This window comes from Macaca nemestrina, chromosome 5 (assembly GCF_043159975.1).
Source record: "Macaca nemestrina isolate mMacNem1 chromosome 5, mMacNem.hap1, whole genome shotgun sequence".
In the NCBI taxonomy this organism is placed as follows: Eukaryota; Metazoa; Chordata; class Mammalia; order Primates; family Cercopithecidae; genus Macaca; species Macaca nemestrina.
The window spans coordinates 139233124-139246871 of record NC_092129.1 but is presented as its reverse complement, the minus strand read 5'-3'; the positions used below and the strand labels follow the sequence as shown (position 1 = coordinate 139246871).

Genomic DNA, 13748 nt, shown 5'->3' with positions numbered 1-13748 from the left:
CTCACAACAAACAAACAAAGAAACAAACAAATAAAAAAGCACAGTAGGTTTATTTTGAAAGTAATTTTCCCAGGACAAGAGTTTTACATGACCTCCTTTTCAAAGTATACTTCCAACGAATTCACATTAATAGAAAACAGAGTACAGAGTAAGTTGATAATTATGAATAGTCAGCAAGTCTCCATTTTGCACAAATGGAAATGGAGAAAACAAGATTGATATTTTCTTAAATGTTTTCAATTTAACACTGCATCAAATCAGAATCTTGGAATTCATTTTATAATGTGAAAGGATATTTCTCTCTGTGTTGCTTCAAGGAAGAGGGAACATTTTCATTTCCTTTGTAGACACATTTTGTTAATTTTTGACACTTGCTTTTTTACGGCCAGTCTCTGAAATGTCATTAGGTAGCATTAAATAGTAAATTCAAATCTTTAGATCTCGATTTAACTGGCTGAAATGAAGAAAGAGATGGAAGGCTTTTATTTAATAGAGAACATGGTCAGGCATGATGGCTTATGCCTGTAATTCTAGCACTTTGGGAGGCCGAGGTGGGAGGATTACTTGAGCCCAAAAGTTCAAGACCAGCCTGGGCAACATGGTGAGATTCTGTCTTTACAGAAAAATTTAAACATTAGCCTGGCATGGTGGCACATGTCTATGGTCCCAGATACTTGAGAGGCTGAGGCAGTGGGGATCGCTTGAGCCCAGGAGGTAGAGGCTGCAGTGAGCTATGATTGCACCGAGGCACTCCAACCTGGATGACAGAGAGAGACTCTGTCTCAAAAAAAAAAAAAAAAAAAAGAACAAGAACATATAGCAGGAATCTTCCATATTAATCTTCCACATTAGTAAATCTCTTCTTCATCTTTTTGTTGACTTCCTTGAGATATGCAGAAATCTTATCTCAAAAATTATGTGTGATGTATCTATGCCATGAACTACTGCTCAGCAACAAAAACCACTGAAACATGCAACAATGAGGATGAATTTCTAAAACACTGTGCTGAGGGAAAGAAGTTAGGCACAAGGATCTATCCTGTATGATTCCATTTATATGAAACTCAGGCTGGATGCAGCAGCTCATGCCTGTAATCCCAGCATTTGGGGAGGCCAACCTGAAGAACTGCTTGAGGCCAAGAGTTTGAGATCAGCCTGGGCAACATAGTGAGATACCTTCTCTACAATAACATAAAATAGGCTAGGCACAGTGGCTCACGCCTGTAATCCCAGAACTTTGGGAGGCTGAGGTAGGCAGATCACCTGAGGTCGGGAATTCAAGACCAGCCTGACCAACATGGAGAAACCCCATCTCTACTAAAAATACAAAATTAGCTGGGTGTGGTGGTGCATGCCTGTAATCCCAGCTACTTGGGAGGCTGAGGCAGGAGAATCACTTGAACCCAGGAGATGGAGGTTGCAGTGAGCCGAGATCATGCCATTGCACTCCAGTTTGGGCAATAAGAGCAAAACTCCATCTCAAATAAATAAATAAATAATAAAATAAAAATAAATAAATAAGAAATTCCAGGCTGGGCGCGGTGGCTCAAGCCTGTAATCCCAGCACTTTGGGAGGCCGAGACGGGCGGATCACGAGGTCAGGAGATCGAGACCATCCTGGCTAACCCAGCGAAACCCCATCTCTACTAAAAAATACAAAAAAAAACTAGCCAGGCGAGGTGGCGGGCGCCTGTAGTCCCAGCTACTCGGGAGGCTGAGGCAGGAGAATGGCGTAAACCCAGGAGGCGGAGCTTGCCGTGAGCTGAGATCCCGCCACTGCACTCCAGCCTGGGCGACAGAGAGAGACTCCGTCTCAAAAAAAAAAAAAAAGAAATTCCAGACCTGGCGCAGCGGCTCACACCTGCAATCCCAGCACTTTGGGAGGCCAAGGTGGACAGGTCACTTGAGTCCAGGAGTTCAGGACCAGCCGGGGCAACATGGTGAAACTCCATCTCTACAAAAAAGACAAAAAAATTAGCCGAGTGTGGTGGTACATGCCTGTGGTCCCAGCTATTTGGGAGGCTGAGGTGGGAGGATCACCTGAGCCTGGGAGGCAGAGGTTGCAGTGAGCCGAGATCATGCCACTGCACTCCAACCTGGGCGACAGAGTGAAACCAAAAGAAAGAAAGACGTTTCAGAAAAGGCAGAAGTCATATACAATAATAGCAGATAATAGTTGCCTGGAACTGGAGGTAAAGTAGGGGATTGATTACCAAGGGGCATAAGGAGACCTTTTGGGATGACAGAATGTTTTATGGATTGCTTGTGGTGGTTAGTTACATGGGTTTATACATTGAACTATACATTTAATTGGTGAATTTTTATATGTAAATTACATCTCAATAAATTTATTTAAAACAAAAGAAATAGAAGAGATTTTTTAAATTCTAAGAAATTCAACTTCTATTTCTGGTAACATGGTGAAGTAGGTTTCAGGTTTGAACCTTCCCGCTCAAAACAACTAAAATGCTGGTTATAATAGAGGAAAATATCTCCTTGAATGCATGTATGAGTTAGGAAGAAAGTGAAGAATGTTCAGACAAGAAGCTGCATAAAGGCAGAAAACCAGAGAGACAGACCACTGGAGCAGCTTTCACTTCTAGAGGATTGCCAGACCAGGTGAACTGGAGCACTGGATTTTGAGACTCCTGGATCAAAGCCAAGGTCTTCCCAAAGTAGGGATTCTAAAATAAGACACCCCTAATAAAGCTAAGACCCTAAAGGACTATACCCATTGTATACATGTTAATTAGAAACAAACCTATCCTAACAATTTGAAGTCCTTTCTCCAAAGAAGACCTCCAAATGGCCACTAAACACATGAAAGATGCTCAATAAACATCATTAGTCATTAAAGAAATGCAAATCAAAGCCATAAGCTCTTCACTCCACTAGGATGGCTAAAATCAAAAACACACAAACAAGTGTTGGTTAGGATGTAGCAAAATGAGAGCCTTCATACATTGCTGGTGGGAGTGTAAAATGGTGCAGCCACTTTAGTAAATAGTTTGGCAGTTCCAGATTACATGTTAAATACAGAGTTACTACCAGAGGGACCAAACATGTGATTAGAGGGTTGGAACTTTCAGCCCCACACACTGACATGGGGGAGGTGGGCAGAGGGACCGGAGATTGAGCTCTATAAAAAATCTTGAACAATGACATTTGATATAAGCTTCTGGGTTGGTGAACACATTCAGGTTCTGGGAGGCTGACGTCCCCAGAGAGGACATAAAAGCATTACTCACCCTGCCCCCACCATCTTGCTCTATGCATCACTTCCATTTGGCTGTTCCTGAGTATCACTTATACTAAACCATCAATAGGAAGTAAAGTGCTTTGCTGAGTTCTGTGAGTCTTCTAGCGAATGATCAAACCTAAGGGGCAGGGAGGTCGTGGCTACACCTGACTTTTGTAGCCAAGTCAATCCGAACCGTGGGTATCCTGGGGATCCAGTATTTGTGACTGGCATCTGAAGTGGGGGCAGTATTGTGGGACTGAGCTCTTAACCTGTGGGTTCTGCACTAACTCCAGGAGTTAGTGTCAGAATTGAATTGAATTGTTGGGTGCCCAACCAGTGTGAGAGAACCAGAGGGTTGGAAAATTGGTGTTGAATATGACCATGTATTTGGTGTTAGGGAGGAAACAACCCTTCACATGAGTATAAAAACAAATTGTTGGCCGGGCGCGGTGGCTCACCCCTGTAATCCCAGCACTTTGGGAGGCCAAGGTGGGTGGACCACAAGGTCAGGAGATCGAGACCATCCTGGCTAACATGGTGAAACCCCGTTTCTACTAAAAATACAAAAATTAGCTGGGCATGGTGGCGTGAGCCTGTAGTCCCAGCTGCTGGGGAGGCTGAGGCAGGAGAATGGTGTGAACCTGGAAGGCAGAGCTTGCAGTGAGCCGAGATCATGCCACTGCACTCCAGCCTGGGAGACAGAGCGAGACTCTGTCTCAATAAATAAGTAAATAAATAAATAAATAAATAAAATTGTTGGATATTGTTCTAGGAATCTTATACAGCTGGTAAAACTTAAAATGGCAGCTACATCTTGGTTGTGATAAGTGCATTTTTCTTTTGTAATTTTGAAGAATCAGACTTAAACATTCTTAAGATAATAGCAAACTTTACTGCCTCTTAAATTTATCCCAGCAACTAACTATTCCTTCCTTCCTTCCTTCCTCCCTACCTCCCTCCCTTCCTCCCTCTCTTTCTTCCTCCCTCCCTCCCTCCCTTTCTTCCTTCCTTCCTTCCTTCCTCCCTCCCTTCCTCCCTCTCTTTCTTCCTCCCTTCCTCCCTCCCTCCCTCCCTTCCTCCCTTCCTTCCTTCCTTCCTTCTTTCCTCCTGAAGGAAAAATGTATACAGTGGTCCATTTCCAAGACAAAGTGCCTCGAATCAGCTTAGGTCAGCAAACTACAGAAGAAACAGGATATACTAGGCCCCTGCTTGGATAGCAACACCTGCTTGTCGGCCTCCGCTCCCAACCCCCTTAATTGCCTTCACCCAAACCAAAGAAGTTTTATTCTTTTTTTTTTTTTCTTTTTTTTTTTTGAGACGGAGTCTCGCTCTGTCACTCAGGCTCTCAGGCTGGTGTGCAGTGGCACGATCTCGGCTCACTGCAAGCTCCACCTCCTGGGTTCATGCCATTCTCCTGCCTCAGCCTCCCGAGTAACTGGGTCTACAGGTGCCCGCCCCCACGCCCGGCTAAATTTTTTGTATTTTTAGTAGAGATGGGGTTTCACCATGTTAGCCAGGATGGTCTCAATCTCCTGACCTCGTGATCCGCCCGCCTCAGCCTCCCAAAGTGCTGGGATTACAGGCGCGAGCCACCGCGCCCGGCCAGAAGTTTTATTCTAAGATAAAAGTTCACTAGCTCACTTTGTCTGTTCTTATCAGCCTGTCCAGCTACCTAGGTCATTAAGTCAAACACTTAAAGAGCCCTTGAACTAACTAGGATTGAAATGCATTGTGGGCTGCAATAAAATGCAGCAAGACAACTCCCCCCCCCGCCCCCCCCCCCCCCCCCCGCGCAAAAAAAAACACCTGAAGCCCTACCCAACAATCACAGGCAACCTCCAGGAAGATTGTGACCCCATAGTACTCAGTCTGTGAGGAACCGGGGGAGGGAGCTGCGCACTAGGGGATAAATTGCTTGTTAAAACTGTACTAGCGGTGGCCGGGCGTGGTGGCTCAAGCCTGTAATCCCAGCACTTTGGGAGGCCAAGACGGGCGGATCACGAGGTCAGGAGATCGAGACCATCCTGGCTAACACGGTGAAACCCCGTCTCTACTAAAAAATACAAAAAACTAGCCAGGCGAGGTGGCGGGTGCCTGTAGTCCCAGCTACTCGGGAGGCTGAGGCAGGAGAATGGCGTAAACCCAGGAGGCGGAGCTTGCAGTGAGCTGAGATCCGGCCACTGCACTCCAGCCTGGACCACAAAGCGAGACTCCGTCTCAAAAAAAAAAAAAAAAACTGTACTAGCGGGAGGCTGAGGCAGGAGAATCGCTTGAATCCAGGAGGTGGAAGTTGCAGTGAGCCGAGATCGTGCCACTGCACTCCAGCCTGGGTGACAGAGCAAGCCTCTGTCTCAAACAAAACAAAACAAAACAAAACAAAACAAAAAACCTGTACTGGGTGTGCCTGCCTATCAGACACCCGATCTTGCAAGACCATCATTAAAAGTCTCACTTTTGCTGTTCTCTGAGTCTCCAAGTCCATTCTTTGGGTTTGGAAGGGTGAGTTTGTTTTTCACAATCTGGTGGCTATACGGGGATCTCTGTGCCTGCATGGAAAGGGGAGACGAGCCCCACTTGATTTATGTGGCCTGCTCTGTCTGGATGTCCCAGCTCCCCACAGAAGCCACAGACAAACCGTGATACAGGAGATAACAAAAGTGACACAGGGAGAAAAGCAGGCACCGCGGCAACCAGACAACCTCATGCACAAGCCTCAGTGGGAAAATGAGACTGTAAGTACTGCTTTGGTGGTGGGGCATTTTCAGAGGTCTCGGGGTGTGAAAGAAACCTCCAGTAAGGGGGACTGAGCATACAGGGAAAAGTTCAGACACAGAGACTAACTGAAAATGGGAAAAAGGAATCCTAGGCCTAGGGAACAAAGCAAAGAGGGAACTAGAAACATCCCCTCTGACATTCTCCCAGATAGTCCCTTGGGGAGAATGTTGCAGGTTTGAAAGGATAATCCTCAAACCAGGGACAAGGAAAAGCAAAAGATGATAAAGTATTGCTGTTTTATCTGGCCCGAAGAGCCCATTCATCAGCCTTGGGTCTTTTGGCCTAAGCTTGGTTCAGATGCGGATTGGGTGTGCCAAGCTTTAATTCTGTATGTAAACAATGAAACCCCATCCTCACAAGAGGAGATGGGTTATGCTCTTTGTTGGATTAGTGAATAACACCATATTCCCTCTTAAAGAGATAAAAAAGAGCATAGTAAAGAGCCCTCACCCAACGAAAAGCCCTGGGGTCCCATACATCTCACAAAGTAGAGGACAGGGAGATCAGGGCAACAGAAAGACTGGAGGAAGAGGAATCTGAGGGTCTTGAAGGAGCTAAACTCAGTGCTCCCTTAAATCCTTATCCAAACTTAAGGAAAGAAGTAGAACAATGTAAGAAGGACAACGAGAATTTCCCCATTTCTTCTAAACAGTAGATGTCTAATATGTACCATCTTAGAGAATTCCTTGTGGGACAGAGAGAAGTTGGATTTGTGAGTATGCCTCTAACAAGTACTGAGGTTATACATTTTAAAAAGGAAATGAGGCCACTCTTGGAAGATCCCCTCAGTTTAGCAGAGCAGCTAGATCAATTTTTAGGACCCAATTTTTATACTTGGGCTGAGATGATGTCAATCATGAATATATTCCATTTACTGGGGAAGAGAGGGGAATGATTAGAAGGGCAGCCACAACCATTTGGGAGAGACAGCATCCTCCCGGGCAAGAAGTCCTGCTAGCTGAGCAGAAATTCCCAAAAGCAAATCCCAGATAGGATAACAATAACCCCAGAGATCAGGCCCAAATGCAGGACCTAAGGGAATGAATAATTATAGGGATTAAAAAGTCCACTCATAGAACACAAAATGTCTCAAAAGCATTCGAGGTCCAACAAGAAAAAGAGGAGACTCCCTCGGCATTTCTGCAGAGGCTTAGGGATCATATGAGAAATCCAGAGGATCCAGTAGGGCAAGGCTTTTTAAAGATTAATTTTGTGACTAAAAGCTGGGCTGATATTCCTAAGAAACTGCAAAAGATTGATGGATGGAATGAAAAACCAGTTAAGGGATGACTGAGGGAAACTCAGAAGGTTGTTGTAAAAAGAAAGGGAGATAAGGGAGGAGACCACCCCTCATATTGTCTTATGCCCAATTTCTGCCTCCAAAGAAAGAAGAAGTAAAAACTGAAATGCAGAAATGACATCCACAGGCTGCCAGCCCAGGCTGCACCCTGGACCTGGTAAAGACTGACCCCTGACCTAACCAGTTATGTTATCTATAGATTCCAGACATTGTGTGGAAGAGTATTGTAAAAATCCCTGTCCTGTTCTGTTTCATTCTGATTACCGACTGGTGCATTCAGCCCCCAGTCACGTACCCCCTGCTTGCTCAATCGATCACGACCCTCTCACATGGACCCCCCTTAGAGTTGTGAGCTCTTAAAAGGGACAGGAATTGCTCACTTGGGGAGCTTGGCTCTTGAGACAGGAGTCTTGCCAATGCTCCTGGCTGAATAAACTCCTTCCTTCTTTAACTCGGTGTCTGAGTTTTGTCTGTGGCTCATCCTGCTACATTTCTTGGTTCCCTGACCGGGAAGCGAGGTGATTGGTGGATAGTCGAGGCAGCTCCTTAGTTGGTTTAAGCCTGACCTGTGGAACATCCCTGACCAGCCCGAGCAAGGCGGATCCTGAGAGCACTCCCGGGTAGGCATTTGCCCTGGTGGAACACCTTGCCAGAACAGTGTGTGGCAGGCCCCCATGGAGGATCAACGCAGTGGCTGAACACCGGGAAGGAACTGGTACTTGGGAGTTCGGACATCTGAAACTTGGTAAGATTAGTCTTGAGAACTTGCCCGCTCCATTTGAGTGAAAATGTGGCCTGATCACCCCTGGTGTGCCTTTATCGGCACTTTGGTTTGGTTTTGGTTTTGGTTTTGACTTGGTTTTATGTCTGGAATTGGTGGGTTCTTGGTCTCGCCGACTTCAAGAATGAAGCTGCGGACCCTTGCAGTGAGTGTTACAGTTCTTAAAGATGGTGTGTCTGGAGTTTGTTCCTTCAGATGTTCAGATGTGTCTGGAGCTTCTTCCTTCCGGTGCGTTTGTGGTCTCGCTGTCAGGAGTGAAGCTGCAGACCTTCGTGGTGAGTGTTACAGCTCTTAAAGGCAGCTCATCTGGAGTTGTTCATTCTTCCCAGTGGGTTCATGGTCTCGTTGGCTTCAGGACTGAAGCTGCAGACCTTCGTGGTGAGTGTTACAGCTCATAAAGGCAGCGTGGACCCAAAGAGTGAGCAGTAGCAAGATTTATTGCAAAGAGGACAAGAACAAAGCTTCCACAGTATGGAAGGGGACCCAAACAGGTTGCCACTGTTGGCTCAGGCAGCCTGCTTTTATTCCCTTATCTGACCCCACCTACATCCTGCTGATTGGTCTATTTTACAGACAGCTGATTGGTCTGTTTTGACAGAGTGCTGATTGGTGTGTTTACAATCCTTGAGCTAGACAGAGTCACAGAGTGCTAATTAGCTAGACACAGAGTTAACTAGATGCAGAGTACCAATTGGTGTATTTACAAACCTTGAGCTCTACACAGAGTACTGATTGGTGTATTTACAAACCCTGAGCTAGACACAGTGCCGACTGGTGTGTTTATAATCCTTGAGCTAGACTGAGTCACAGAGTGCTAGTTAGCTAGATACAGAGTTAGCCAGATACAGAGTACCAATTGGTGTATTCACAAACCCTGAGCTAGACACAGAGTGCTGATTGGTGCATTTACAATCCTTGAGCTAGACACAGAGTGCTAGACAGAAATGTTCTCCAAGTCCCCACTAGGTTAGCTAGATACAGAGTACCAACTGCTGTATTTACAAACCTTGAGCTAGACACAGAGTACTGATTGGTGTATTTACAAACCCTGAGCTAGACACAGAGTGCTGATTAGTGCACATACCATCCTCCGGCTAGATATAAAAGTTCTCCAAGTCCCCATCTGGTTCAGGAGCCCAGCTGGCTTCACCCAGTGGATCCTGCACCTGGGCTGCAGGCAGAGCTGCCTGCCAGTCCCCAGCCGGGCCTGCACTCCTCAGCCCTTGAGCTGTGGATGGGACCAGGCGCCGTGGAGCAGGGGGCAGTGCCCATTGGGGAGGCTCGGGCGGCACGGGAGCCCACCTCAGCGGGGGGAGCTTAGACACGGCGGGCTACAGGTCCTGAGCCCTGCCCTGCAGGGAGGCAGCTAAGGCACGGTGAGAATTTGAGTGCAGCACCGGCCGGCCAGCACTGCTGGGGGACCTGGCGCACCCTCTGCTGCTGCTGGCCCAGGTGCTAAGCCCCTCACTGCCCTGGGCCAGCGGTGCTGGCTGGCCACTCCCTGTGCAGGGTCCACCGAGCCTGTGCCCACGCCCGCCAGAACTCACACTGGCCCGCGAGGGCAGCCCTGGTTCCCGCCTGCGCCTCTCCCTCCACACCTCCCCCCAAGCAGAGGGAGGAGGCTCCAGCCTCAGCCAGTCCAGAGAGGGGCTCCCATGGTGCTGTGCCAGGCTGAAGGGCTCCTCAAACACCGCCAGAGTGGACGCTGAGGCCAAGGAGGCACTGAGAGTGAGGGCTGCTAGCATATTGTCACCTCTCAGTTTGAATTGCTTGACAGAACCGGTCTTGGGAATTTGCCCACTCCATCTGAGTAGAAGCATGGCCTGATCACCCATGGCATGCCTTTATCAGCACTTTGGTTTTGGTTTTGACTTGGTTTAAATTGCTTAAGGGCTGGTCTTAGGAACTTGCCTACTCCATTTGAGTGGAAGCGTGGCCTGATCACCCATCATGTGCCTGTACTGGCACTTTGGTCTTTGTTTTTGACTTGACTTGGATTGCTTGATGCTTTGGTTTTGGTTTTGACCTGGCTTGGATTTCTAGATACTCTGATTTTGGTTTTGATTTTGGTTTGGTGTAAACCACAAAAGTGTGTGTGTGTGCCCTTTTTACCCGTTCTTTGTTTTGTGGTGTGTGTGCGGTGTAAGTGTGGTGTTTTCTCTCAAAGAAGCATGGGTCAGGCACAAATAAGCCCACCCTACTAGGAACTATGTTGAAAAATTTCAAGAAAGGATTTAAGGGAGACTATGGAGTACTATGACACCAGGAAAACTTAAAACTTTGTATAAAATAGACTGGCCAGCATTAGAGGTGGGTTGGCCATCAGAAGGACGCCTGGACAGGTCCCTTGTTTCAAAGGTATGGCACAAGGTAACCTGTAAAGCCAGGGCACCCAGACCAGTTTCCGTACATAGATGCTTGGTTACAGCTGGTTTTAGATCTCTCCACAGTGGTTGACAGAACTGCAGCATAAGCGAGGCAGAGATAGAGAGAGACAGAGAAGAGAGAGAGGAAGAGTACAGAGGCAAAAGGGAAGTCAAAGAGAGAGAGACAAAGTCAAAGAGAGAAAGAAAGAGAGAAAGAGAGATACATACAAGTAATTAAGAAAAAAAAGTGTACCCTATTCCTTTCAAAGCCAAAGTAAATTTAAAACCTATAATTGATAATTGAAGGTATTCTCTGTAACCCTGTAACGCTCCAATACCACTTTGTTGTCAGTGTAAACAAGGGCGTATCCGAAAGCACTGATGCCTTCCTATCAAAAATCCTTAACCCAGTAACCCGAGATGGGCCTAAATGCATTCAATCTGTAGCAGCAACTGCTTTGCTAACAGAAAAAAAGTTAAAAAAAAAAAAAAAAAAAGTTTTAGAGGAAACCTCATTGTGAGCACACCTCACTAGTTCAGTTCAGAACTATCCTAAATCCAAAAAGCAAAAAAGTATCTTACTAACTCAAAAATATTAAAGTATGGGGTTATTCTGTTAGAAAAAAAAAACGAAAAAAAGGGGGGGCAGAATTTATTAAAAAAAAGAGTATTATATGGTAAATTCTTGTCCTGAAATAAATTAACTGGGTTGTTTAAAGAAAGAAATATTTGTAATAAGTCAGAAAGTTAAAAGCATGTCAAAGAATTGTCTGCAAAAGTCATGAAAGAGAAAAATGTTATAAAAAATTTATGCAAGAAATGTATAATTTAAAAGTAATTAGGCCTCCTGAATGTAAAACTAAAAAAAAAACAAAAACAAAAAACAGTTTATGTGCAAGGTATATAAGAAAAGTAAAATATACCTTTGATAAAAGAATTATAAGGAGGCATAAGAATATAAATTTTTACCTACATTAAAAGGTTAAAAATATGTACATTTTGTTTTAAAGGTTTAACCAATTTTAAAATATTAATTGGAAAGAAAATTCTGTGTGTAAACATTGGCTAAGTTAAAGAGGTATCATCCAATTTTTCTGTAAACTGGACATTAAAATAAAAGCATAGCAGGTTTTTCTTAAAGCACCAACCTGCTCTTTAGCAAAAATTATAAAAGGTTAAAAAGAGTCTATAAAATCTTACCTTATGGTCAAACATTAAAAATTAGACAAATATGTCTACAAGGTTTTATTAAAATTAGGTTTAACATTAACACACTAATATAAAGGTAAAATTTAGCTTATCTGATATAAAAATCATACAAAAAGCATTATTAAATGTAAAATGGTATTTGGTTTTCTTTGGTTTAAAAATTAATAAAAATAGGTGCTAAAGGAAATTTCTCAGTAAAATAAGGACTATAAAGTCCACTGCCAAGGTCCCCACATTTAAAACAAAAGGTCAATTTCTTAAAAATTATATATTTGGTTTATCTTCCACTTTTCTTTCCCTCAAAAACTGAAAGTCTTTTAGCACATGTACCACTCCTAGAATTTCCAGTAAACCAGCACCAGCCCAAAGATCACGTTCTCATTGAAAGGTGTAAAGAAGAAAAACTTGAGCCAGCCTGGGAAGGACCCTACCTTGTGCTGCTAACCACCAAGACTGCTGTTCATACAGCAAAAAAGGATGGACTCATCACACCTGAGTCAAGAAAGTGCCACCCCCTCCAGAGTCGTGGGCCATAGTCCCAGGGGAAAACCCTACTAAACTAAAGCTAAGAAAAATTTAACTCTTTTCATCTATTCTATTACTCTTTCTTCTTTCCTCGTGCTATTGCTAACCATCTAGTTATTAACATAACCAAGTCAATTTCACCTCAAACTATTGCATTTAATGCTTGCCTTGTTAAACCCTATGGAGACTTGCCAAGTCAAAGACAGCTTTCTACTTCAGAAAAGTACTTCTGTCCCTCTTGACTCTCCTCAGACTGGGCATTAGTAAACTAGGACCATTTAATCTGGGGAGATTTTGATAAAGACCCCAGTGCCAACCAGGAGTCTTGCCCCCCAATGTAGAGCTTTTATGCCATAGTTGATCCAACATTCTGTGGACCACTAAAGAGCAAGGATGGCCTGCCCCAACCGGTTTTTGTAATTTCCTAAAATCATACATTCATTTTACTAGAGGATCATAGAAGTTAAAGACTTAAAACAAACTTTAGCAATTAATTGCTAAACAGGATACCAGGATACCAAGATGCAAATACCTGGTTAAAATGAATCAAATATTCCATCTGCACGTTAAACAAAAGCAATTGTTATGCTTAAGTAAATGGCAGGCCAGAGGCCCAGATTGTCCCCCTTCCACTAAGGTGGTTCCCCCAGTCGACCAGGCATAGGCTGCATGGTAGCTCTTTTCCAGGATTCTACAGCCTGAAGTAGTAAGTCATGCCAAGCTCTCTCTGCTGTATCCCAAAGTCCAGCACCCTGTGGGTCAGCCCCCGAGGGCCATCCAGCTTCCGTCTCCCAACACTAAGTTCACTTTGTGTCTCTCACAACAGGGAAGAAACTTAGCATTCCTTGGAGACCTGAAGGGATGCAATGAGCTTAAGAATTTTCAAGAGCTTATCAATCAGTTAGCCCTTGTTCATCCCTGAGCGGATGTGTGGTGGTATTGTGGTGGACCTTTACTGGGCACTCTGACGAATAACTAGAGTGGCACTTGTGCTTTAGTCCATTTGGCTATCCCTTTCACCCTGGCATTTCATCAACCAGAGGGAGAAAAAATAAGACATCGTAATGTGAGAGAAGCCCCTTATGGGTCTTTTAACTTTCACATCTATTTAGATGCAATTGGAGCCCCATAAGGAACACCAGATCAATTTTTTTTTTTTTTTTTTTTTTTTTTTTTTTTTTTTTTTTTGAGACGGAGTCTTGCTCTGTAGCCCGGGCTGGAGTGCAGTGGCCGGATCTCAGCTCACTGCAAGCTCCGCCTCCCAGGTTTGCGCCATTCTCCTGCCTCAGCCTCCTGAGTAGCTGGGACTACAGGCGCCCGCCACCTCGCCCAGCTAGTTTTTTTTGTATTTTTAGTAGAGACGGGGTTTCACCGTGTTAGCCAGGATGGTCTCGATCTCCTGACCTCGTGATCCGCCCGTCTCGGCCTCCCAAAGTGCTGGGATTACAGGCTTGAGCCACCGCGCCCGGCCCCACCAGATCAATTTAAAGCTTGAAATCAAACAGCTACAGGATTTAAGTCAATATTTTAGTGGGTGACAGTTAATAAAAA

The 13748-nt window shown here is 44.8% G+C and overlaps 1 long non-coding RNA gene across 4 annotated transcripts in view; it reads right to left on the bottom strand.

The window, feature by feature from the left end:
- The window catches only part of LOC105489570 (uncharacterized), a 62070-nt gene that overhangs the window by 18319 nt on the left and 30003 nt on the right, over positions 1-13748 (bottom strand). The window lies entirely within an intron of this gene.